This window comes from Cryptomeria japonica, chromosome 11 (assembly GCF_030272615.1).
Source record: "Cryptomeria japonica chromosome 11, Sugi_1.0, whole genome shotgun sequence".
NCBI classification, from domain to species: domain Eukaryota; kingdom Viridiplantae; phylum Streptophyta; class Pinopsida; order Cupressales; family Cupressaceae; genus Cryptomeria; species Cryptomeria japonica.
In genome coordinates this window covers 592270747-592297594 of record NC_081415.1, presented here as the reverse complement: position 1 = coordinate 592297594, position 26848 = coordinate 592270747, and positions in this window count along the sequence as shown.

The following is a 26848-nucleotide window of genomic DNA, read 5'->3' as shown; positions in this document are numbered from 1 at the left end:
ATTTTTTATGTGTATGTTCAAACTTGACAACGAAAAGGCTACAAGAGTGTAAAGTAGATAGTAACAAGTTGTGACAAATTTCAAACAAACAAAAAATCTAGGACTAATTTGCCCAATGCCCTTTTCTTGTTATTTCAAGCTAAATTTTTGGTAGACAGTAGCACAAGGCCTCTTAACTACATTCCTAATCAACTTCTGCAATTCAAGCACCTTCAAACTAGGGTGTCGAGGACCCATGTCTGACAAATTCTACTCCATATTTTAGATCTATGTTCCTCTCTGTATCTTTGTTCCAAATTTGCCTTGTTTCAGTTATTCTTTCTATATTTGTTGTTTTCTATCAAATTCAATCATTCTGCTATCATTAACCTAGATCTCATACACACTTCACAATCTCATTTCTTTTGCAACAAAGGAATAGAACCTTAGTGTTGAGCTCTCCTCTCAAGACTATAGTTAGGCCTATTCATGTTCTAATGCTACAAAGGCCTTTGAGATCTTTAGCTAACATTGATTTCACTGAGAAGTCTCAAATTCCTTTGTTTCACCACTATTAGCTTCCTTTCATTTTCAAACTTCATCCTTGTTAGATTTATGCATTTTAAAACAAAATTTCACAAAAAAACTACGAAAATATCAAACTACTTCTTAACGTTTTAGCCATATAATTTGTTCAATAGTTGAATACATGATTTAGTAAGGTTTAAATTTTATTTGTGTGATGTGTGTGATTTTTTTTCATATTTTTTTATTCGCTCATCTAAAATTTAAAAAAAAATATTATATGCTTCTTTCTCTACATGTAAAAAAAATGTATCTTCTATTATTTTTCTAGAAGTTAGTTGATGCACATGCTTAATGATCAATTTTTAGTTCCTGCCAAGGTAGTATACTACTGCATCCATTCAATACTATTCCTTAATTAATTCAACCAATCAGTATCAAGAATTTTAATTTATACACAAAAAAAATCTATAGTTTATATTCAATTTTTATTTTGATTATTTAATTTTTACCATTTTTCTCTTTTTTCATTGGTTAGAACAAGTAAAAAATTCAAAGTTCAATTTTTTTTACCAAATTCAATGATCTGTCTGTTATAGGTACAATAGGGTTTTAACCACGCAGGTGCTTTCGTTGTAAATAAAAGTCAAGACGAAAATATTACTTGCACGTGAAAAGGACAATTTGCAGCTTGTGCAACACTCCTCCATTACATGTGTGTATGTCGAGCGAAGTAAAAGTAGAAAATAAGAAGTTGTCAGCAAGTGAAAGATAATTTTAATACAAATTCTTTATAGATTTGATTTCAAAGTAATTTATCAAATTTATAATTATTGAATTCTATTATTATTGTTTAATTTGCATGTTATTGTTATAAATTGAATTTTTAAAATTGAATATTGAAAATCAAGTTTAAAGTTATTCATATCATTTATTAAAACCATAGTACAATAAATTTCTTACAAAGGCACTGACCTAAAACTCTATAAAAGTAAAACAATTTCCATTGCTTAAATTAAATAGTTTTCTTTCTTTAGAAAAAGAAGAAACTGAAGTTAAGTTTATTTACACACATCACTTAAATTAATTAATTAAATTAATTAAAATTAACTTAAATTAAATTAAATAATTTAAACATAATAAAATCTAAGCTAATTTAATAAATTTAAAATTGTATAAGAATTAAAAAATCAAATAAAACAAGTGCAACGTAGTGGCGAGTACTTATCGTCATAATACTATAATAAAAATATTTGTTCTAATTTTTAATTCTTATAAATTAGAATTGTAATAAAAATATTTGTTTTTCATTTTTAATTATTATAATTTTGAATCATTGTTATTTAAAAATTGCATTCATGTAATATTGATTATAACTCTTATTTTAATTAAAAAAATATAAATAATTATAATATAACACAAATTTAATAGTGAAAATATATTTTTTTCTTAAGAGCATAATACTAATTTAATTTAAAAAATCTATAATATTATATTATTTTAATTATATTTATGTAATATAAATTATAATTGGTCTCAATAAAATAACTATTAATAATTATAAAAGTGAAAATAGACATTTTTTTAATGACTGAATAAAAAATATTTAAATTTATGATTAAAAATAATTAAATTATTTTGTATATATTAAAATTATTAAAATTTTAAAAAATGTGTGAAAAAATGGCTTGTTAATGGGCTTGCTCGGGCTAATTCAGAATTCGAGAAGGTGAAGGTGGTGGAGTGGTCCAAGTTGAGGGAAGGATGGTATACAATTAACTTTGATGGGGGTCCAAGTTGAGGGAAGGATGGTATACAATTAACGTTGATGGGGCATCAAAGGGTAACCCAACACCGTCGAGTGCTAGATTTGTGGTACGAGATTGGGAGAGCGATATTGTGAAAATTGGAGCTTCAAAACTTGCAGAGGGAACAAACAATGAAGTTGAGGCTCAGGCAGCTATTGAAGCATTGAAAATGGGAAAAAAAATGGGCATTTTGAAAATACGTAGCTTGAAGGAGATTCCTTGATTATTATTAATGCAATAAAAAAGGGTGAAATACATGCTTGGAATTTCAATAAATATATAATTCTTGCCAAGAATTTATTAGAAACTTTTGAAGAATTTGAAATTGGGCATGTGATGAGATCAAAGAGTGACATGGTGGACAAGCTATTCAAATGGGTGGTGACTCTTGATGATGGGCCGAAAAGTATGGTGGAAGATTTTCATAATCTTGAGTTTGGTCTCTAAGTTGGAATAGTACGCCATCATTTTTAGAAGCTATTAATGAAAGGGTGTGGTGGCGGGATGATGTGACACGGGTAGCTCTTGGTGCTCACAATTGAGGATGGGTGGCAACTATGTCAAGGCAACAATTAGCATTTATGGGCAAAGTCATTGAGAAAAGAAGGAAAAATGTTTTCAAATTTGATGAAGAAATTTTTGTTCAAATCATGGAAATCCTTGTAGGTGAAGAGTTTTTGATGACTAAACATAGGTATAGGACAAATATAGACATTGTGTCAACAATGGTGACGTGGGGGTTGAAGGTTGGACGGAAAGAAGATGTTGAATGGGTGTTGAAGGGTTGTGTGGAAAATGATTGGTTGTATGGTCTATGTTTGATGTTGAAAAGGGAAATTTTGGGGGCAGGGTTTATGCCTATAGAGGTGGCCAAGGACACGGATGAGGAGACTCCTCAAAGACTGATGTTGTTTATTCATTGGGCATAGGGGACAAATAAGGATGAGTGCCATGCAGAAACACATGTCGATTAGGTTTTGTTGATTCAATACTTGCAGGTGAAGGAATGAGAGCAAACCAAAGGAAAGAGCAAGGCAAGGCCAGAGGAAGAACCTGAAGCAAGTTTTAAGATAAAAAAATCATCGGGATAATGGGCCTTTAAAAGCAGTGAGGAGGAAATGAAAAGAAAAACACAACACAACTTGCAGAGCTAGATATTGAGTGTGACTACGAAGAGATACTAAACTCTGTAGAATGACACATGGTTTGTAGGGAGGGTGCATGGCTAAGGAAAAAAGGAGGTAGGATGGTTTGCAGGTAACTATTTAATTAGTCAAAAAAAATCACATGTTTAAATATATAAAAATTATGCCAATTAATGAAATATATGAGTTCATATTCATTGTAGGTATAAAGCCCCTTGGTCATTGAATCTAGATCGATCCAAATTATATGAAGACATAGAGATAGGAGACAAAAAATTTGAACCAGCAAGAAATGATGAGAGAGCAAATTCACATAATCGCCGCATATTGCAATTATGGAGAGAAAATATAGATTGTCAACTTGTTCTTTCCAAGCATGTTGTAATCAAATATATTGCAAAGTATGTCACAAGAGTGGAAAAAATCTCAAAAACATATAGCTAGATATTGATACGTCTTTCAAACATAGAAAACCCTAATGATTTAGTTGCACAAGCATATAGAAGGCTTCTAACTAAGACAATCATATAAAGAGACATTGGAGCTCAAGAAACATGTCACATGTTGTTAGAACTTCCATTAGTATAAAGAAGTAAAAGATTTGTTAATCTAAATGTTTCACGTGAGGTTTTTAAACCTATAGGTATACATATTGAAGAGAACGATGAAGAAAAAATAATATCTCTCATTAATGGATATAAAATAAGGCCTCCTTCTATGGAACATGTCTCATTGATTGATGCAGCAAGATCATGGATTTATAATCCCAAACAAAAAAGAGACAACAAATGGGAGACAAGGCAAAGTGCATCTATCATCAGAGTTATCCCTAGGTTTGTATCCATTCCTCCACATGACTCAGATAAATGGATTGACTTCTATTTTTTAGAGTTATAGTTGTACAAACCATTTCATGACATAGAAAGAGATATTGGTCATGATCATGACTCCATAATAGCAAAGTTCAAGTCATTCAACTATATTGCTTGGCATGTGGAACAAACAATGGCTAACTTGAAAATGTTGAAAATACCAATGATTTTGAAATTGAAGGCAATGAACCTATTCAAAGAAATACTATAGAGCATGAATGGGAAATTCTATCTACGATGCATCAAGATCAAAATATACAAGTTTCAAAAATAGATATGCTGGTTTGATAGACATACAGATTGGTCTCATAAATATCAAGGTGAAGAGTACACAACTCAAGCAATCAATTTCATAAGCAACAGGAAAGATTATGGACGTCTCATATATGATGATATATTGTAACGCATCAACTACATAACCCTCAGTAGTAAACAAAGAAAGGCAATCAACATAATTATAGCTCACTACCATAGAAATCAAAATAGAGAGCCATTATTCATGATAATAGAGGGCACAAAAAGAACAAGAAAGTCGTATTTGATTGGTGCCATTAATCAAGCCCTTGAAAATGAGGAAATGATAGGTCGTTCTCTCCTTTTTTGCACCAACATTAGTTGCAACATTCAATATAGGAGCCTCTACAGTTCATTCAAAATTGATAATCCCAATACGAGACTTTTCTTAGCTAAAAGGAACAAGACTTACAAGCTTTCAAGAAGATATGACACATAACAAATACATTTTGATTGATGAAATGAGCTTCATCCAAGGTCAAAATATGTTGGAAAACATAGATTCTCAGCTCTGACAAGCATTCCCATAGGATGCACACTTAAGCTTTGCAGGTAGATCTTTCATTATGGCTAATCAAGACAACTATTTTATATTATATTTATTATAATCCATATCTATGAAATTTTTATAATTTTATTACATAATTTTAAAATATTTTTTCTCGATCTTCTTTTAGGTTTATCTATGATTTTGGTTGGAGATTTGGGCCAATTGCCTCTAGTCAATGATAGACCAACATATGACAACAACAGACACACAAAGTTGTTGTGGCAAGAATTCAAAATTATGGTTACATTCGATAAAATATCCAAACAAGATGGACAAAACAACCAAAAACAAAGGTTTCGTCAACTTTTGACAAATCTAAGAGATGCAAACCCACAAATTCATGACTGGAGATTACTTATGACAAGAAACTCTATTAACATAGATGTTATAACTAATGTTAAGTTTGACAATACTATCCATTTGTTCGATCCACAAATGAAAATGCTTATAATCATAACAAAAAAATGTTATATGCATTGAAACATCTTGTTGCATGTAGTCTCGCAACAAAAGTAGGAAGTGTACATCAAGTAGAAGATTTTTCAAATGATGAATTTGATTTAGAGATATTGATCAACAAGAATTCAAGGGTGGTGTTGACTTCAAATATTTGGATACAAGCAAGACTTGCAAATGGAGCTCTAGGATATGTTCGAAAGATTATCTATAAACCAGGAAGTTCTCCACCTGAACCACCATCATATGTCATGGTTGAATTTGAAAATTATATAGGAATACCATTTGAAGAACATCATCCAAATATAATTCTAATGACACCAATACAAAGGGGTGGGACATTTTATTTATCATTAAGATTCGCATGGGCATTGACTATACATAAATCTCAAGGGTTGACTCTATCAAAAAACACAATAGATATAGGACCAACAAAAAGAACAAGATTTGCATTTGTGGTAGTGTCTCGAATAAAATCTCTAGAAAGCCTTAGAATAATGCCAACATTCACATATGAGCATTACGAAAAATGATTTAATCGGTAGAAAACTTGCAAAGCAAAAGGCCGAAGAAAACAGATTGATGTTTTTAGAAGATAATTGATATAATATATATTTTTGTTGCTACTATTTTTGTTGTTAACTTTACATCATTTGGGTTGTTGTTTATAGGAACAACCTTGTTTTGTTACTTATTAATATAAAAAATAATTAAAATTTTGTTCTAATATCTTCTATTTTCCTTATTTTTTACTTTTATTAATGACTTATATTGTGACAAATAATTTGATCAAAGTTATTCTATTTTTTTTAGTATTTATTTAAAATTATCCAAACAAAATACAATTGAATACTATTTATAGTTTTATGTATCCATTTATTAACACATGATTCAAATTTTGTTTGAAAATCTTCTATTTTTTGTAATGTCTAAATTGTTTAATACATACACATAACAAGTATAATATTAGTTTTCTCCATAACACCTTGTACTTTATCTATGCATGCTTCAAATTCTTAAAGTCATAATTGCTTTAAAACAAAAAAAAATTATATATTACTATAATTATCAAAATGTACAACTATTGATATATTGATTTTGTTCATCTATGTTGTGCATTACATTCTATAATTTCTTTCAAATACTCTAAATCATCTATTCAACCATTTCACTTCAAACTAACTACTAATAAAATCTTTATTATTATTTAAAAATATATATTATTATGTATGAATATTAAATATTTTCATAATTTGATATCTCTCGACGTATCTTACTTAGATTTTATATTTTTTTTATATGAATGGTTTAATAAATTTAAATTATTTTTATTTTAAACTTAGAAAGATAAGTGTAAGCTAATACTTCTTTGATTAAGAATTTGAGATTCAAAAAAAATTATTCAATCAATGTCATTTGAGTTATGATTCTAGCCTCATCTCTTATAGTAATAGAGGTAAAATTTAATTCTTAGTAGACTCATTTAAAACCATTCAACTTTATTAAAATTTTAAAGACTTTTTTTGAAAAAATAATTATTTTTACTTATCTAGATAACAAATTACCAAATCTATAAATTACAAAATTCTTATTCCAAAAATCAAGGAAACTTATTTCTAAATTCATAACTAAAGTTGGATTATAAATTTAAAATCACTTTAAAGTGAAAGTTAGCAAAATAAATTTTCAAAATTTATCGTACCTAATTTTTTAGAGAATCCTCCTCTAACTTGTCTATGATTACATGCATATTTTTCTTTCATTATTTTTATCTTTGAAAAAAAATATAAAATATATTTGTAGAATTAACAAATTTCAAACTTTTTGATCGGTAATATAGATTTTTATTAACATTCAGAAATATAGAGTCTACAAGAAGATGCAAAAAGCCTGAATTAAAACAGGCAAGTAGCCCCAATCCCACAATAACTGCAACCCCATCACACTATTATCTTTAGCTAAATATCCTTGAAAACCGACTACTACCAGACAACTAACAATAATTTTTAAAGACAAACCAAAATTGGCGATCCTATATCGATCACTATGCTAAAATTATTTATAGAATCACCTCCCAAGCTAAGTTCATATACATAATTTCATAATATAAACATTACAGAATCCCATAAAACATGGTGTACATATCAAAAAGAGAAAAAGCAGACATACAAACCCTAACACCTCCAAAATTAGGGTACTCTGCAAATTCCTCCACTCAAGCCATCACTATCGGAGCATTAACCATCACCACCCACTGCCTTTGCCTTTCTCTAGCTATCCAGACACAGACCCCAACCCCTCCACAAATTCTACTTCCACCTTTTTGCCACAGTCTTGTTTTTTCTTTGTTGCTTGTGCAATTTTTCTTTCAACTTCTACAGAGCGAACATAAACCAACAAATCTTCCCATTCCTCTTACGCCTCCTCTATCCTCTTCACATGATCTACACCATCTCTCCACAACATGAATGGTTGATATTCCACATTAATTCGGTCTAGCATTATACCCTCTCCAAAGGGTCGTCTCAGTCCTTATCCAGGAACTGCCCTCCCCAATAGCGAAACTAACCACAAAGTGAATTAGTAGGTACCCAAGCCTTCATCACCCATTCCACCTCAGCCTTAGTACCAAACATCAAGCCCCAAGCTGTCACCATGGACACAATGTCCATATTAGTTCTCTATTTGTATCCAGACACCATATGCTCTCGACCCAGCAAACTCTTAATGAGATCAAGGAAAACCTCCTCATCACACAGAAGAAATGTCACCCAATCTCTTGTCAAAAATGCCACCCAAGAAGGGCAACTGTTACTTGGTGGAGTGGAGCATGAAATTTGCCTCCATTGCCACACCAAACAACAGATGCAGTTAACTCCACTCAAACCAAAGCAAAAAACTTCACACAACCTACATAATAAGCCAAACAAACTACGCAATACAAGCCGAATATAGAAAATTCTAAATAAATGCATCCAAACTCCTCCTTCACCGAGAAATGTGCCACCACAATTACAACCAATCCCAAAAACCATTGTAATTATGACAAAAAAATGGTGATGGCACATAATTAATAAGAAAGGAATAAGATCTACATTGAGTACAACCCAAAGGACGAAAGAAAGATTGCAATATTGCGAGCTCAAATAATACTAATGACTTGTGCCAACTATGCCTACCAATTCACCTCCCCACCCGAGCTATCCCACCACCTGATCGCATTGGGATCCAAGTCCACATTAGACAAGGAGTCTGCCACCCCATTTTACTCTTGTTTAATATGTGAAATATGAAAGTCTTGAAAAGAATTTAACTTAGAACAAATAACTGAAACAAACTTATTTGTTCACCAACATTGGTAGGATCCACTTGTGATTGCATCCATGATTATCTTGGAATCACCTTCAAGATGTAGTTTGGAAATTTTTAGATTATAGGCCAACTCTATTGCCAAGAGTGTCGCTTGAACCTCAGTCGCATTGTTTGTTCCAACCTACAACCTTTGAGAACCTTTAAACAAAAAAATTCCATCATCATCCCAGGCCACACAACCAACACCTGAAATACTTGGGTTTCCTCTCGAAGCACCATTGAAATTAATCTTCACCCAACTTTTTTTCCGGTCTCTCCCAAGAAGAGCCTAAATTTTCTCCCCTATTAGGATTTACCCTAGAAAGCCCATTAACGGGCACACATTTCAAACTTTGAATTATTAATATCAAATTGTTTTATGGGGGTTATAATTTAAAATATATACAATAATGTCCTCACCTAATATTAGCTATGCCTCCACTTTCACTTTGAAAAACTAAATATTTTAAATTTATAGATAAACTAAATATTTATAGCTTATAATATATCTATTTTAATCATGCTTCAATGCTATGCATTTTTTATTGAATTGAGCAAAGGAAAAAATTACATTATGGGAGGCAACCAAACAACTACCAATATGCATGAATAAAACAATAGCCTTAACATTTGAGAAGACTGACAAATTGTAGTTCATGTAAAAATATGTTTACCAAATGAGCTTCCTTGCTTCCTCCACACACTATTGTTAAAATAAAAGCAAATAACATATATACTTATCTCTACCTCTCTATCCCTCTATGATAGTGTTGGCCCAGTTTGTCGTTCCGTCAAAAGATCGATCTATCAACGCCCGATACAAACTATAGAGATATGGATCACACGGGAGGCGATTAGTCCCTTGTCATGAATCCCAAGGGGAGTGCTGACCATTTTGCCAACAATCTCCCCCTTAGCATTACCCGAGGGGATTCGAACCCGTGACCCAACACTCTGATACCATTTGCTGGTCCAGTTTGTCATTGCGTCAAAAGAGTGATCTATCAACGTCCAATACAAACTGTAGAGATATGGATCACACGGGAGGTGATTAGTCCCTTGTCACGAATCTTGAGGGGAGCGCTGGCCATTTTGCCAACAGATAGTACCACATATCTCTTTCTCCCTCCCTATATACTTATCTCTCTTTATCTCTTTCTCTCTATCTCTCCCTCTACCTCTTTCTCTCTATCTATCAATCTTCTTATCTGTATCTCTCTATTTTTATGTTTGACTCTCCCTCTACCTCTCTCTATCTCTCTATCTATTTCTTTCTCTCTTCCTCTCCCCCTCTATCTTCATCTATGCTTCTATCTACTCTAAACTAATGGCGGGAACATGATGTTTTGCTTCTCTTGTTTAAAATACACCTACTTCAAAAAATTACCAAAAAAATATACTTTTAACTATCTTTCAACTAATTAAATATTTTTTTTAAATTAATGAAACAAAACAAATTTTGGGGTGGGGAGGAGGAGGAGGATGCACACACTAAACACTTTTGTATATTTTAGTGATAAAAGCATGACCACTTTTATGTGTACTTAGCATTTGACACTCTTCTTGTTATCCATTTAAATTTTTTTTAGTGGCTTATAAATTAGATTTGGAGTACTTCAATTCTTGTGCTTATCACATCTTTAATTTTGAATTAAGAAAAATGGACCACTTTTGAATCTCTTTTGCCCCTCATTTCCATGCACTTGTTCCCTTTAAGATATAACTAAAAAGGTTTCTTTTTTTTTGGTCAATAATAGTTTGTATTTTATTACATCATAATATAAAAAAGGATTACATGAAGTATATATATGGGCTTTCCAGTCTGCAAAACAACCCATCTTTAGAAATTACCCTTACAATCATCATCATTGAAAAACCCTCTACTCCTGAGCAAACTAAGGATCATCCTTAAAAACCAGATCCCTCACACTGAGAAAAACTTAATTAACATCTTAAAGCTGGGGAAACCACAAAACCCAGCCGCCAGCAGTAAAAACGTCATCTTGCAAAAATGACCTATTCCAGCTTATAACCATAATATTAACTAAAATCTGTAAAACTACTATAACAAGAGGATGCTTCTTATTAGCATTTTTTCTATAGACTATTAAAAACTTCTGCACATTCTAAACAAATCCAACACCTTCAACAAAGCTTGCACTAGTCACTCTCCTTCGCCTGATCATCGTTTGCCTTCCTCTGGGAATTCCTTCAGCCATGCTCGTGTCAAATCATTATCTTCTCTCTCATGGCGTAGAATTATCCCTTTGAGCCTCTCTTAGGCATGCGCTCTTTCCAGCACATAAGTCTCCTTGTCCACCTTCCCAACCCACCTGACAAAGGAAACAATGTCAAATTCATCAGCATCCTTTACATCCTCAAAGCCTTCTAAATAATCCAAACCTACTCCAGGCACATCCCACTCCAAAATGGAGTCCAAACCTTCAAGTATCTCTTCTTCAAAAATAGAGGTGACAACCCATTTAACCATCTCTATGTCTTCTCCAATTTCCAGTCCCCAGACGATGATCATGGATATTATATCCAAATTAACTTTCCACCGCATTGAGTTCTCCATAAAATAAGGCCCCACGACCCCCAAAGTCGCGTTGACAACCTTAGCTTCCTTGAAATGTAACAATCCCATCATTCTTTCTTTACTTATAGGTCCCTTGAACCCCTTCTATTGTTTTCTTGTGTTCACTATAAAATTCACTTTCATGCTTTTTAAAACAAACAACACACTACCAATTCACCTCCTCGCAAACCATTTCTAACACTTAAATGACACCACTAAACTCTTTATAGTGTGAGCCATGCGACATTCATCACCTTAAATGCCATCCACAACCTGAATTACGATTCTGACATGCCACCCTACAAAGTGTGCCATCGCAATTCCCATCGTCCTTGGAGATTTCACTTCAAAAATGCCAACCATATTAACATGCTTGCAAATCCTTTTGGAGGATTTGGAATGAGGTGTCCCAGGAAAAAACCATGCATTCACCATCATTAAAAAGATGGGACAAATCAAAACGCTACCATTCCTAACTTTAAGGTCCAGTCGGGAGCAGGTCGTCCTTCCAACCCATTTGGGAAACATCACCACCACTTTTCACAAAAGGGTCGCACATTTAACACTACAAGATGACACCATCTGTCGATCGCCACACATCCACCATCCAAAAATTAATCATTGCCCAATCACATCATCGAATATTAAATTCCCTTGAAAATCTTCAATTCTTGATTCGCCTTCCTGCTCAAAGGATAAAACCCATTTAGAAAGTCTATTTGCAGTCTGGTTTCCATCTTTACGAATGTGACTTATTTTAAAATTATAAAAAATAGATAAATCTTCAATGATCAAAGCAATAAATCCTTGTAAATGTCAGGCTTAGATTTCCCCATTCCTGATGGCCTGAATTATGATCAGAGAGTCCCCTTCCAAATGAATATTTCAGACACCTTGACTTCTGGCCATTCTAACTGCTAGTAATGCCGCACAAGATTCTGCCTCATTATTTGTGCACCTCCTTAATCTTTTTACTCCACACTTGATTAGGTCCCCATATTTATCCCTAAGAACAAACCTTGCCCCTACCATATTTCTACTAGCTTGTGCAACCCCATCAAAATTCACTTTGAACCAACCCTTATCAGGAGGAATCCAACACACACCCGAGACCTTCTTATTATTACCCATGTTACTAGTGTGAGATTTAGCCAAGATCAAGGGCACAATGAAAAGTATAAAAGAGAGACAAAAGTATGACAAGAACAAACTGTATTCTCATCAATATGCAAATGATCAACTGGATTAACCAATACAATGAATATGAGCCTACTTATATAAGCAAGGCCATATGGATGTACGAACACACAATCATGACATGTGGCTCAATGAGAAACAAGGGTAGGTAAGAAATACTAGGGTTAGGTAGGAGAAATAATATAATATTCCACAAGAGGTGGATGACCCACGGAATGTGGAGTGTAACAACAAAATAAGACCACAAAAGGTGGAATTTCTCCTATAAGCTATATCCCTATGTGCACACTTCCCTAAGTGTCTCAAATCCAAACTATGAAGAGATGCATTATCCTAAGTTAACTTAAGTAAAGTGTAATAATATCCATGATGAATATTTATTTACACCAATACCCCCCTTAAGTGCAACTTAGGGGAATGAAGACTCAAGTCAACAATGCAAGATGGGTCCCGGCTACTAGGCCATGATGGGTAACCATGTACAATATGGAAATGCAAGCAAAACTATGCAATGCAATCTCTCACAAACAGAGAAAGGGAGAAAACCTAGTGGGAATAAACTCCCCCCCAAAAGAGAGATGAATGTACAAAAGACTCTCAAAGAAGAAGGACAAAACCTCAAATAGGAAAAATTCCCCCCCATAAGAGAGGAAGGAGAAGTCAGCTGACCCCCTTAATGAGACATCCCGCACCCCGAAGAGAGCTCGCAACTGCTGGAACTTACTCTCAATGAAAGGTTTGGTGAATATGTCTGCAACCTGCTATGTTGTAGGACAATACTGCAAATCAATGACCTACTCCTGAATCAGCTCTCGAATATAGTGCATATGAATCTTGATGTGTTTGGTCCGCTGGTGTTGGACTGGGTTCTTCGAGATTGTAATAGTACTCTAATTATCGCAATGTAGAACTGTTGGTCGTGGAGTGGTGAACCCAAACTTTGTGAGAATCTGTTGAAGCCAAATGGTCTCAGTCACTACGTTAACAACTCCTCGATAGTCAGCCTCAGTCGAAGAGAGAGCAATAGCATGTTGCTTCTTGCTCTGCCAACAAATGGGGCCTAAACCAAGGTGAAAACTATAACCTAAAGTAGACTTACAATCGTCAAGATCGCCAACCCAATCGAAGTCTGTGTAACCAACCAAGCGAAGTCCTGTGCTTGCTACATAGTGAATCCCATAGTGATGTGTACCCTAGATGTAATGAAGGATGTGTTTGGCGACTTTCCAATGAAGCTCGTGTGGTTCCTTCATGAAGCGGGAAACCATGCCAACTGCAAATGAAATATTAGGGTGTGTGTGAGTCAAGTAAATGAGACTACCCACAAGCTGATGATACAATGTGGCATCAACTAGTGGAGAAGAAAACTGAGTGTCAAGCTTGACTCCTAAAATAAAGGGAGTTGGTGCAGGCTTACAATCAACCATATGAAAGCGTGCAAGTAGATCAAGAGCATACTTGGGTTGCGATAGCGTAATCCCGAATGGTGACTATGAAATCTCTTTCCCGAGAAAGTAGTGCAAAAGACCCAAGTCAGTCATAGCAAACCTGTCATGCAAAGCAGATTTGACCCTACTAATGATGGATGTGATGCTCCCTGTAATGATCAAATCATCAACATAGAGCACAAGTATCAAGTGAGAGTCATCCTATCACAAAATCTAGACATTCGGATTAGAATGACACCTGGTGAACCCTGTTGAGAGAAGAAAGGAATCCATCTTGGCGTACCAAGCTCTAGGGGCCTGCTTAAGGCCATAAACAGATTTCCTTAGTCTGCAAACCAAGGAAGTATCCTGGATGAAACCCTGTGGATGCTCCATATAAATCTCCTCATCAAGATCCCCATGAAGAAAAGCACTCTTCACATCCATCTGATGTACAACCCAACCATGAGCTACAGCAATAGCAAGTGTCAAGCGAATGGAGTTCATCTTGGCTACGGGTGCAAAGGTATCAGTATAGTCAACCCCTGGAACTTGAGAGAAACCTTTCAGCCGAGCCTTATACTTATCCACACTACCATCCACTGCAAACTTGGTTCGATAGATCCACTTACATCGAACCATCTTTCTCCCCTTAGGGATATGGATTAAATCCCATGTGTTGTTCCTCATCAAGGAACTATACTCTTTCTCCATAGCTTGGTCCCACTCAGGAACCCCTGATGTTTCTTGAAATGTCTGTGGATCGGAAGTGGTAGCAATGAATGCATGTGGAAGATCCTGATGTTGTGATCGAGTCCTCCATGTATCTGAAGGATCCCCAATAAGAGAACTCGCTGACTCAAGTGTCTGTCGAGCCCAATGAGGTCTAGGTGGAGGTGGAGAACGAGGCTCCTCAACTGCAAGTGGACCCTTTAGAGGTGTAACCCTGCGAGTCGGAGTTAAAGGAGTCTCATCATCTGAATCACTATCATCACTATCCATAATGGAGGAAGGTGGAGGAGGTAGAGAGGCTAAGCTAGGAGAGCTTTCCTCAAAATGAATACTCCTCTCAATAAACACCTCATGTGTCTCAGGATCCATCAATCTATATGCCTTAACACCCTCAGGATATCCAACAAATATGCAAGGCCGACTCTAAGGTTCCAATGCCTTGCGTTTCTGCGAAGGTATGCGAGCCCATGCTAGACACCCAACGACTCTGAAATGTCTCACAATCGGTTTCCTACCAGCCCAAGCTTCAAAAGGAGTAATACCTTGCAAAGCTTTGTGAGGAACCCGATTCTGGATGTGTGTGGCACAACTGATAGCCTCTGCCCAAAAGGCGGGATCAAGAGAACGTGCATGTATCATACAACTAGTCATTTCTTTGAGAGTTCTATTCTTGTGTTCTGCAACTCCGTTTTGTTGTGGAGTGTATGCAACAAAATGTTGAAGATCAATCCCCTCAAATGTACAAAAATCCTCGAGTCTCTTGTTCACATATTCCCTTCCATTATCTATACGAAGAATCTGGACCACTTTCTCGGATTGCTTCTCCACACGAGTCTTGAAGTCCTGAAATCTGTCAAATACTTCACTCTTATGAATGAGAAAGTAGACCCAAGTGAAGCGGGAGTAGTCATCAATGAAGGTGAGGACATAGAGGGCCTTGCTAAATGAAGGTGTTGGAAATGGACGTGCTACATCGTTGTGAACAAGTTGAAGAACTTCCAAAGCTCTCCAAGCTTTCCCCTTATCAAACTTCTCCTCGGGATGCTTGCCCATGGAACAACCTAAACATACACCCTCTGAAAAACTGATTCGAGGTAGACCTGTGACCATGTCTTTAGTGTTGAGCTGTTGAAGATAGCGGTAGTTGAGGTGACCAAACCGCTCATGTCATAGCTTACTTTCTGAATTTGAATGAGTAAGCAAGGCCCTAGAAGGAGAACTTGACACAAAGTGGGAGAATGAATAAAGCCTTGAGTTGTCATTGACTTGTTCTACTACTACCAAGGCATCATCATCAAGTTCCTTTACCACAACTGAATTAGGTGTAAACTCAACCTTTTTCCCATTCCCATAGTGAGTGATTTGGTAGATAGAGAGAAGGTTGGTAGACAAGTTAGGAACATAAAGAACATTCTCAAATGTTTCATCATCCATGTCAACTGAACCTTTCCCTTCAACCTCAACTTGTGTATCATCACCTATGTAAATGTGAGGTACCTTAGATGGCTCCAATGAAGAAAATTGCTCCTATGTAGAACCCATGTGATATGAGGCACCCGAGTCAAGTATCCACTGCTGTGAAGAACCTGTCGTAGCCACAAATGCTTGCCCTTTTCCCTTAGACTGTGAGGAAGAGGAAGGAGATGAATCCTTCTTTGTGTAGGCAAATGACAAGTTGATGTTGTTTTTCTTAAGAAGATTTGTCAACTCATCAACTTGCTTGGTGTGGCATCGATGCTCATCATGACCATACTTCTTGCAATATGCACAAGTTGGTTTATCCTTCTTAGGTGGCGTCCCCTTCTTGGAAGAGGATGAAAAATCGCCTTGTGATGGAGAGGATGATTGCCCTTTTTCCTATTGTGGCTTTGACTTAGATTGCTTCTTCTTCTTGTTGGAATCTTTGCCTTGACCTCCTTGATTCCCTTGATTAGCCACCAAAGCCTTGGACTTTGAAGACTTGAGAAGCCCCATGTTCAACAACTTAGATTGTTCCAATATCAACATTTCTGTGAAAGCATCAAATGAAGGCATAACGTAGGAACTCCCCACTGTCAAACGATGAGTTTGGAAGCTAGACACAAATGTTGCATATTCTGGTGCAAGCTTGTCCAACAAGTTGAATATCAATTGAGCATCCTTTTTGTCAATTCCACAATCCTTAAGCTTTGCTCTTAGCTCATTTGCTTTGGTGACATAACCTTGGATTGTATCAAAACTCTTGGGATCCAAGTTGGTGAGCTCATTGTCAATCTTGTAACCTCTGATTTCATCAACTTGACCATACAATTTCTGAAACATATCCCAAGCATCTTTGATTGTAGTACACTACTCAATATGAAAGATGAGGTCATCTGATACATACTTACGCAAAGTTCCAAGAACCATGCAATTCTTAGTGAGCCATTCTAATTGAGCATTAGGATCAGCCTTAGGATCAGGTGGTGCTGCTATTGTTCCATCTATGTAATGCATGAGACCTTTTTCCATTAATTTGCTCCATACTTCAATTTTCCATGACACATAATTATGTGGAGTTAAAGGTGGAAATTTATGAGGACTCATTGCAACAAAAATGAAAGAGCACAAGGAAAGAGAGGCACAATCACACAAGACACCCCCTCAAATTCACTCAATCAAAGAACACCCACCACCCCCCTCGCCCCCCGAATGATATTTTGGCACTTTATACTTAGTGCGTGTACAATGGGCCACTTGCAAAAAATGGCAAAGTGGACTTCTGATTTCAATTTTACAACTGCCTCAATAAGGCCAAAAGAGACTCAAACTAATAATGCAAGAGATCTAAACTAAGATCCAAGCAATTTACAAGTACCAAATAAGACCAATATCTGAAAATATAATTTCCACTCAAAATCTCTGAAATATGATTATAGATTATGGAAGTAGATGAAAAAACATGCACTTTCAGAAGAAAAAAATGACACCTGAAAAGGAGGTCGTATGAGCTCAAACGAAGCCTTTGAAGTTGCAGAATTGAATATTGGATAGGTACAACTGAGAGAATCCAAAAATTCCTAAAAACCTGTGCACCAAAATTAGAAAATAACCACACCACTGGGAAGAGCACGAAAAATTAGCCCAAATAAAAAAAAATTGCACCCAAAAAGGAGCAAAATTGAGCATGTTATGGGCCTCCAAAGTTGACCAAAAAATCCGAACTACTCAACAAAGAGGGGTCTAAATATTTCCAAAAAATGTTGATGCAGGCTAACATTAGCAAAACACTAAGTTAAATTTGATGGTTGTATGACCGTCAAAATGGTCGTTGCACCCTGGACTAGGTTGACTGGGCGCTTACGTGGCAGTTGACTGTGTAGAAAATTCGGGTGGCGCTGACTAGGTTGCATTGCTGACGAGGCAGGTGACTGGGCTGCTTGCGTGGCATTGTTGGTAGTCGTCGACGGTTTGGTGGGTAGCGGCTGGAAGGCTGGCGGTGGTCGCCAGAAATCTGCCAACAGCAGCTGGGCCGATGGGAGGTGCTGCCGGTGGTGGTCGGAGCTGTTGCGCGCTTGGTCGCAACGGGGTCGACGTGGGCGACGACGTGCAAGACGAGCGCGGGCAGCGGTGGCGGGGTCGAAGCGGCCTGCATGGGCGGTGATGTGGACTGTCGCGGGTGGAGCGCAGAGGGGTTGCCAGAGGTGGCAGCTGCAGGGAGTTGCAGGGGCTGCGGGGAGGGGCCGACAGGGGTCAGCGGTGTAGCGGAGGCGCCAATGGGAGATCTATCACTGGGGAGCTGCGGGGTGGTGGCTGCTGGTGGTGGGACTTGCAACTCTTGCGTGGTACAACCTGCGACCTGCATAAAAGTACGATGGGGCAGGGGGGGTCTACGGACCCCCAAAAATAATTTTTTTTCTCTTTTTTTTTTTTTGAAAAATAAAATCCCCTTTCGCCTTTTTTGGGATTTTTTATTTTATTTTATTTTTTCAGAAAAAAAAAAACTTTTCAAATCCGTACCGTACCGCCTGAATTGGGCAAAAAATTCCTCCACACCCAAAAAACAATTTTCGCCTAAACAGGTCAAGTTTATACTCATTTTTTATGGAAATGGCCTCCTGGACGCAATGGTGAGGTCAAAAACGCTCTCAGATGCCTCCAAAAAATTCTTGTCCCTCAAATCCAAAAATAGAAGCCTTCCAAAATGTCTCCAAAAACCAATCAATGAAGCCCCAATGGCTCTGATACCATGTGAGATTTAGCCAAGATCAAGGGCATAATGAAAAGTATAAAAGAGAGACAAAAGTATGACAAGAACAAACCATATTCTCATCAATATGCAAATGATCAACTGGATTAACCAATACAATGAATATGAGCCTATTTATATAAGCAAGGCCATATGGATGTACGAGCACACAATCATGACATGTGGCTCAATGAGAAACAAGGGTAGGTAAGAAATACTAGGGGTAGGTAGGAGAAATAATATAATATTCCACAAGAGGTGGATGACCCACCGAATGTGGAGTGTAACAGCAAAATAAGACCACAAAGGGTGGAATTTCTCCTACAAGCTATATCCCTATGTGCACACTTCCCTAAGTGTCTCAAATCCAAACTATGAAGAGATGCATTATCTTAAGTTAACTTAAGTAAAGTGTAATAATATCCATGATGAATATTTATTTACACCAACAACTAGCCCATGAGCCATGCCTAATTTTGATTCTAGGCCAAGCTCTCTGTATTCTGCTATCCATTAAGGTAAAAGGGGATGTCAGTGTTAGGGTTTGTGAGGCTGCCACACCAACAACTTCTTCAATAGCTCGATTGATTCTGCCCAGTAACCTTCTAACATCCTCTACTTTGTCCTGAAAAATTCTAGGATTACGCTCTTTCCAAATCTCCCATATGACTAAAGAGGGTCTAATACGCCACTCACTTGCAAGAGTCGACTTGCTTGGTTGTCTTGGCCAACTTTCAAAGACCTCTTTGAGGGTGGACTGAAGAGGACCTTGCCAATTTGATTTCTCTTAAAGATCAGACCAACACCTCGCAGCCACATCACAACTCAGTAATAAATGATCCACTGATTCCTCTGACTTGCTACACATCACACATTTGGAAGGGCCCAAAAACCCAAGTCGTTTCCTTCTCTCCCCTGTTAGAATTCTACCTTTTACCACTAACCATGTAAAAGCACCAGCTTTCGGAAGGTAATCTTTGCTCCAAAACAAATCCCAAAACCTAGAATGAACCTCCTCCTTGCCTTCCAAAAATTGATAACCTAGTTTAACAGAGTAGTTCCCATCCCGAGCACCACATCAAATCACCTTGTCCTCTAATCCTGTGAGAAAAATATTCCTTTGATCCAGAACATCCATGAGACGCCACTGAGACTGATCTGAGAGACCTGTTGTCGACAAATATTTCCACACCCATTCCTTTCCAAAGTTCCCATCTATAGCTACCATATAGTCTTTTACACGATCACCCCAAATAGGCACCAGGTAATCCTTAATTGCAGAGAAATCTGCAATGTCTTTGATGGTTGAAAACCCTGCCCACGAGTCATCCCAAAACTTAGCTTTCGATCCTTTACCAATATGCCAAGATAGATGATCAGTGACCACCCCTCTGCAACCTACTATGAAATTCCATATAGCCGACCCTTTGGGAGGGTTACAAATTGTGAAAATTCTATGATCTTCTAAAGAGTCCAAATACTTAGCTCGTAACACTTTTACCCACATTTGGTCTAGATTAGTATAGATATTCCAAACCAACTTAGCCCCTAGAGCTATATTCATCTTGTGCCAATCTCTCAAACATGCACCGCTCTTAAACTTTGCTTGACAAATTTTATCCCATGCCAATAAAGGGATTTTATCTTGATCATTTGCTCCATTCCAAATGATTTTTTTCATTCTTTGTTGAGTCACATTGGTCACATTTTTTGGAATCTTTAGACACATCATTGAGAAGATTGGAACTGCAGATACAACTAATCTTAACATTAGAATCCTTCCAGCTAAAGTAAGCCATCTACTTTTCCATCCATTCATTTTGTTAAGACAACAATCAATCAGATTTTTCCATAAATCAGACTTATTCACACCACCAAAGAAAAGGATGCCTAGATATTTACTGGAAAGGATCCCCGTCTTCATGCCCAAAATTTTACAAATCTCCCTCTGTTTACACAATTTGGTGTTAAAAAATAAAATTTCAGATTTGAACCAATTAACCCACTATCTTGAAGCATTTTCATAGACATCCAAAGTTCTCTTGATAACTCGAGCTTCCCTATCTAACACATCACCCACCAAGAACGTGTCATCTGCAAATTGCAGGTGGGTTAGGGGATTCACACCTTCTGCAATTTGAACACCTTTCTATAACCCTTCACACCACTTCTTAGTAATTAGTCTCCCAAGAACCTCTGCCATTATGATGAGAAGAAAGGGGGAGAGAGGATCTCCTTGCCGAATGCCTTTCTTGGACTCAAAAAAACTCAGAGGGTTACCATTTACAATAACAAAAAAATGAGGGGAGCTGATGCAACTTTGCACCCAAGCAATCCATTCCTTACTGAAACCAAATTTCGAGAGGACTTGCATAATAAAGTTCCTATTTACCTCATCATAAGCTTTCCTTATATCCACTTTAACCATCATCTTTTTTGTCCTTGCCTTCCAAATAGAGTGAACAACTTCATGTGCAAGAATTATACCTTCATATATTGATCTACCAGGGGCAAATCTACTATGTTCACTTGATATCACCGATTCTAGAACAAGTTTTAATCTATTTGCCATTACTTTGGATACCACCTTGTATATGGTGTTACATAAAGAGTTCAGACGGAAATCATCAAAGGATGTGTAGTCCACCTTCTTTGGAATCAAGGCAATAAAAGTGTTATTGAAATCCTTTAAAATAAAGCCCCCTTTCCTTGATTCCTCTACCACATCCAAGATATCATTTGCAAGAATGTCCCAATTTTTTTGATAAAATATGGCAGGGAAGCCATCTGGCCCTGGGGATTTGTCTGACCCTAGCCCAAAAACTACTCTTTTCACCTCCTCCAAAGACACCGGGTCCATTAATATTTTGTTTTGTTCTTCCTTAACACGTGAAGGAATAACCTCCAAAATCTGATGAATATCCCCTCCAGGGTTCACTTCACCATTAAAAATATTAGAAAAATGTTTAACCGCCTCCAAGTTAATCTGATTCCAATCTAAAGCAGTCACCCCATCTTTGTTCTTAATTGAAAATATCTTGTTCTAAGACCTCCTAACCTTTACTAAAGTATGGTAGAATTTTGTGTTTCTATCTCCATCCTTCAACCATGTTTCCCTTGATTTATGTCTCCAAAAGATTTCCTCTCTAGCTAATACCTCCGAGTAGCGTTTATTTAAAAAAGTTCTTTATCAAATACATATCCATCCATTCCTTGACTAATGATCTTCTCATGAAGTATTTTTAACTCTTCTTCAATCCATAACTTTTCATTGAAAATATTACTAAAGGATTCTCTATTCCATTTCTTGAATTGCTCCTTTAAAAACTGTAGCTTCTTGAAAAAAATAAAGGCTTTATTACCTGGTCTTTCTGGGATATGATGCCACCACTGCTCCACTAAGTTTTTGATGTTACTGTCCCTTAACCACATAGCTTCAAACTTAAAAGGGCACCTCTCCGTAGCACTGTCATCCTGAATTCTAAGGCATATTGGATAATGATATGAGCCTTTTATAGGTAGAATTTCAACAACACAGTTCCAATGACTTTCTGACCAATCCCCAACAATTAAAAACCTATCTAACCACTCAGATATATTCAGAAATCCACTCCTCCTATTAGTCCAGGTAAAGTCCCCCTTCCTAAAGGGAATTTCAAGAAGCCCAAAATCCATTACAAATGCACTAAAGTCTCTATGACTCTGTCTATTCCAACCCACACCACCCATCTTATCTAAAGGACGTAGTAGAGCATTAAAATATCCACCAAGAATAAATAAACTTTCCCTATCAAGCCTCAAAATGTCAGATAACTCAGACCATAGCTACATTTTCAAATTTGAATTATTAGGCCCATAAATATTGATAAGGAAAAAGTTGGTGTGTAGCTGCTTCAATCTGACTTTCAGCCACTACCACCATCTATTTGTCCTAATGACATCCACTTCAACAACCGAGTCCCGCCAAAGAGAAACAAGGCCTCCAGAAGCATCTTGAGCTCCCACAAGACTAAATTTCCAAGTGTAAAGCGGAAAAATCGAACCCTAGTTGTTCTCCCCTCCCCAACTCCAAGGAGAGAGAAGGGAGAGTCACTAGGGTTGATGGTTTTCACTTAGGGGAGACTTTACATTCAAAAGAGGGGTTGAAACCCACGAGATCCAATCCCATGCAATGCAAGATTGGATTCTAAATGAGTTTCAAGGGTTAAGACATCAAGGATACCCTCTTTTGTAAAGAATGTAGATAGAAAGATTGAACTAGGAATGCATGTAGAAGCAAGAAAGATTCACTTATAAACAGAGATAGGGATATGGGATGAAGCTGCGGACCTGGAATTAGCAGTAAAATGTCGAGACGGTGTTGTTCTGCAAATTTGAGTGAAAGTTGACGGGACGATGGCGCCCGGCATGCACACGGTCCTCCGAAAAATCCGCGAAACGAAGGGGGATCTGTTCGTCTCTGCACAAGGATTCCAAATCTTCAATTACAGCCGCGTACTTGCAACCTTGTTGTAAGAATGTTTGTATTCTTACATGCGAAGGTGTAATGTATGTAGTATGTTGTATGTTGTATGTGATCTCCTCTTCAATGGTTGAATCCTTGTCTTGAATGCAACACTTAGCCTTGAATGGAGACTTAGAATGCTCAATTGCTTGAAGGAATGCTTGAATGCTTGAATGTTTGAATGTTTGAATGTTTGAATATCGCTTTCGCCTCTTGCTTGCATATATTTCCCTCCTCCTCAAAATGGGAGAGGAAATGTAGTTTATATATTTGTCAATTAGGGCTAATAGACTGATTTTCCCGACCTTAGGCCGACCAGGAAACATTATTTTCCAATTTGCAAACTTAAAGACCCGAAGCCCCATAAGAGACCGGGCCCAAAATAGGGCCAGGGACCAGGGCGCTGGGCGCCATGGTCTTGGGGGACCAGGGCGCTGGGCGCCCTAGTCCTGAAGGACCAGGGCGTTGGGCGCAATGGTCCCACCTCCTGGGACAACAAGGTGCAAGGAGGATCAAGCCAGGGTGCTGAAAAATGCAGTTTTTGATGTCATGAACAAGTTTCGGGGTCTCCATTCAGGTTCAACGTTGCGTCGCCATCGTGAAGACCCAAATGCAGTCGAAATTGCAAGTGTCACAATTTTAGGACGCTACATTTAGCCCCCACTTTAGCGAGAGTATAAGCGTACGCTGATACTTCCGGTAAAGTACAAGGAAACAACATTGAAAAACTTTCACCATGTCAAGGAGGCAAGATACACCAAGCCCCCAGTGGACTAAGGATCTTACGACTTCGATTGACAAAGTAAAAGGGAAGATCACGAGGGAGAACCATGACTGTCAGTAGTAAGGTTCCCTCACTATGAGTCATGCAAGAAAGATATCAAAAATTTTCAAGGCAAAGCTAAATTTGTCAAGAAATTTTCAAGTATCTTGAAAAGATATGGACGGGATGTATGCCCCCCTACGTTAAAGCGATCGCACACGCCTCATCGGGGGTGATTGCTTTAAGGTAGTGATACATATAAGAAATGGGAAAGGAGCACGTTATCATAAGGATTTAGCCCCCAAGTGTGAGATAAGCCCAAGGATAATAGACACAAAACACAAAGCACAAGGTGACTTCGCTTTCCTCGAGGTCAGTATGCTGTATGATAATTCATGTATATCATATGTATGTATGCATAATTGTTCTTCATTCCCCAATCAAGGAAGGTCACCTAGAAGAAGGGAACACATGTGTCTTTTGAGTCAACATGAGAGAGACCAAAAGAGATCTCAATGTTTTGCATCGTCCTCAAGTAGACAACACTAAGGACAACAAATAGAAGAATGAGAATAACACATAGAAGAAGTAACAAAAGAGAGGAGGAGAGAGTCTGCTATGCTAATGAACTAGTCTAGCACGTCATCTACCCCCCGATCTTGCTGATCAACATTTTGGGAAGGTAGGAAACACACTAGAGGAGGAACATCCAACACAGCAGATGGAGCTATCACAAGATCCAAACAAGGGCTATGTTCATATCCCAAGCCACGGTGTTCTTGTCTAGGAGCTAGGATAAGTGCTTTAGAAAATTCGTTAGATAGATGGTTATCAACATCAACATATTCATACTCACTATCAGAATGAATAGGAGTAACATTTTCATCATGAATAACATTTGCATCTATATCATCATCAAGATTTATAAAAATAGGATCTTTAACTCGCACAGGATCAAGATCATCATGCATCTTATGTTTAGGAGATTTCGGCTCAATCGTCGGCTGAGGAGAAAATGGAATAATACTAGTTGAAGGTGTTTTGGGGGATTGCAAAGTTTGAGAAGCAGCTGCCTGAGCTCTAAGACGACGCTTTCGTCGGCGTTCACGTGCAGAACGATTTCGTCTAGTCTTAGTAGGAAGTTGAGAAGATTGAGGAGGAGGAATGTTCTCATCCTTATCACTTGGGTGTTTAGGTTGTGGTCTCTTAGGTTGAACAATAGGAGAAGAGGAAGGTCTATTCTCTCCATAAGAGGAAGAAGGAGGAACTACTCCATATAAGGGAGGAATATTTGGTTTAGGAAGGAGACCAAGCCCCTCATGACGAGGAGGTATAGGTCTACTTTTAGGAAGTTTATTAGTCATAGGCATAGTCACATTCATAGGGATGGGTTGGGAATCTTCTTGAGGAAAGACATTAGTTTTATCTTTCAAGTTCTTCCTTCTCAAGAATGATAGGAATGTCAAGTTTGGGTGTTCTAGGTTCACTTAGAGATAGGATCATATCTTTTTTCCACTTTTGATAAGATTTAAAAAGATGATCACTTCGCGGAGGAAGAGATTGGAATTGTTTAGGCCAAAAATAATCAATAGGAACGCTAGAAGTTATTTCAGCTGGTTTAAAGAGACTATGATTGGTAGTAACAACTTCACCATTATGGGGAAATTTCAAACACTTGTGAATAGGAGAAGCAATAGCTTTCATGGAAGATAGCCAAGGATAGCCTAGCTTCACACAAAATTGTTCGGATGATGGAATAATAGCAAAGTCCACATCAAGGGATTTGTTATGGACCTCAATAGGTAATGTAATAGAACCAATTGCAGGAGAAGAAAATGCATCAAATAGTTTCACAACCACATTTGTTTCATCATAGATCACTTGATTCAATTGCAAAGTAAAAAGAAATTCTTCAGTAATGATATTAACCATACAAGAAGGATCAATAAGCACTCCACGACAAGGTGTATTTTTGACTTTTGCAACTATATATAAAGGACCATCAGGTGCCCTGATAGTTTCACTAGAATCAAAGGTGATGGAAGGTTCTTTAGGGATTTTCTGCTGCTCTACAAAGTTAATCACATTCGGATTCATGGACACAAGATCATCAGGTGAGACAGAGGAATCAGTAGTATCGATTGCATTAGAGGTATGAGAAGGTAATGGATCAGTAAAAATCTGAAGATTTTGGTTAGGAGGAGCTACAGATGTGTTGCCTTTATCATTCACACCAGAAACAGAGATAGTATTATTATCAATCAAATCTTGAATTTTACCTTTTAAAGCAAAACATTTTTCAGTATCATGCCCAGGATGACGATGAAATTGACAAAAAGATTTGTTATCAAAATAGGGTGAATTAATCTTTGCAGGATCTATTTGCCTTATAGGAGGAAGAGTAAGCACATTTTGCTCCAATAACTTATTCATAATACTATGCAATGATTCATTCAAAGG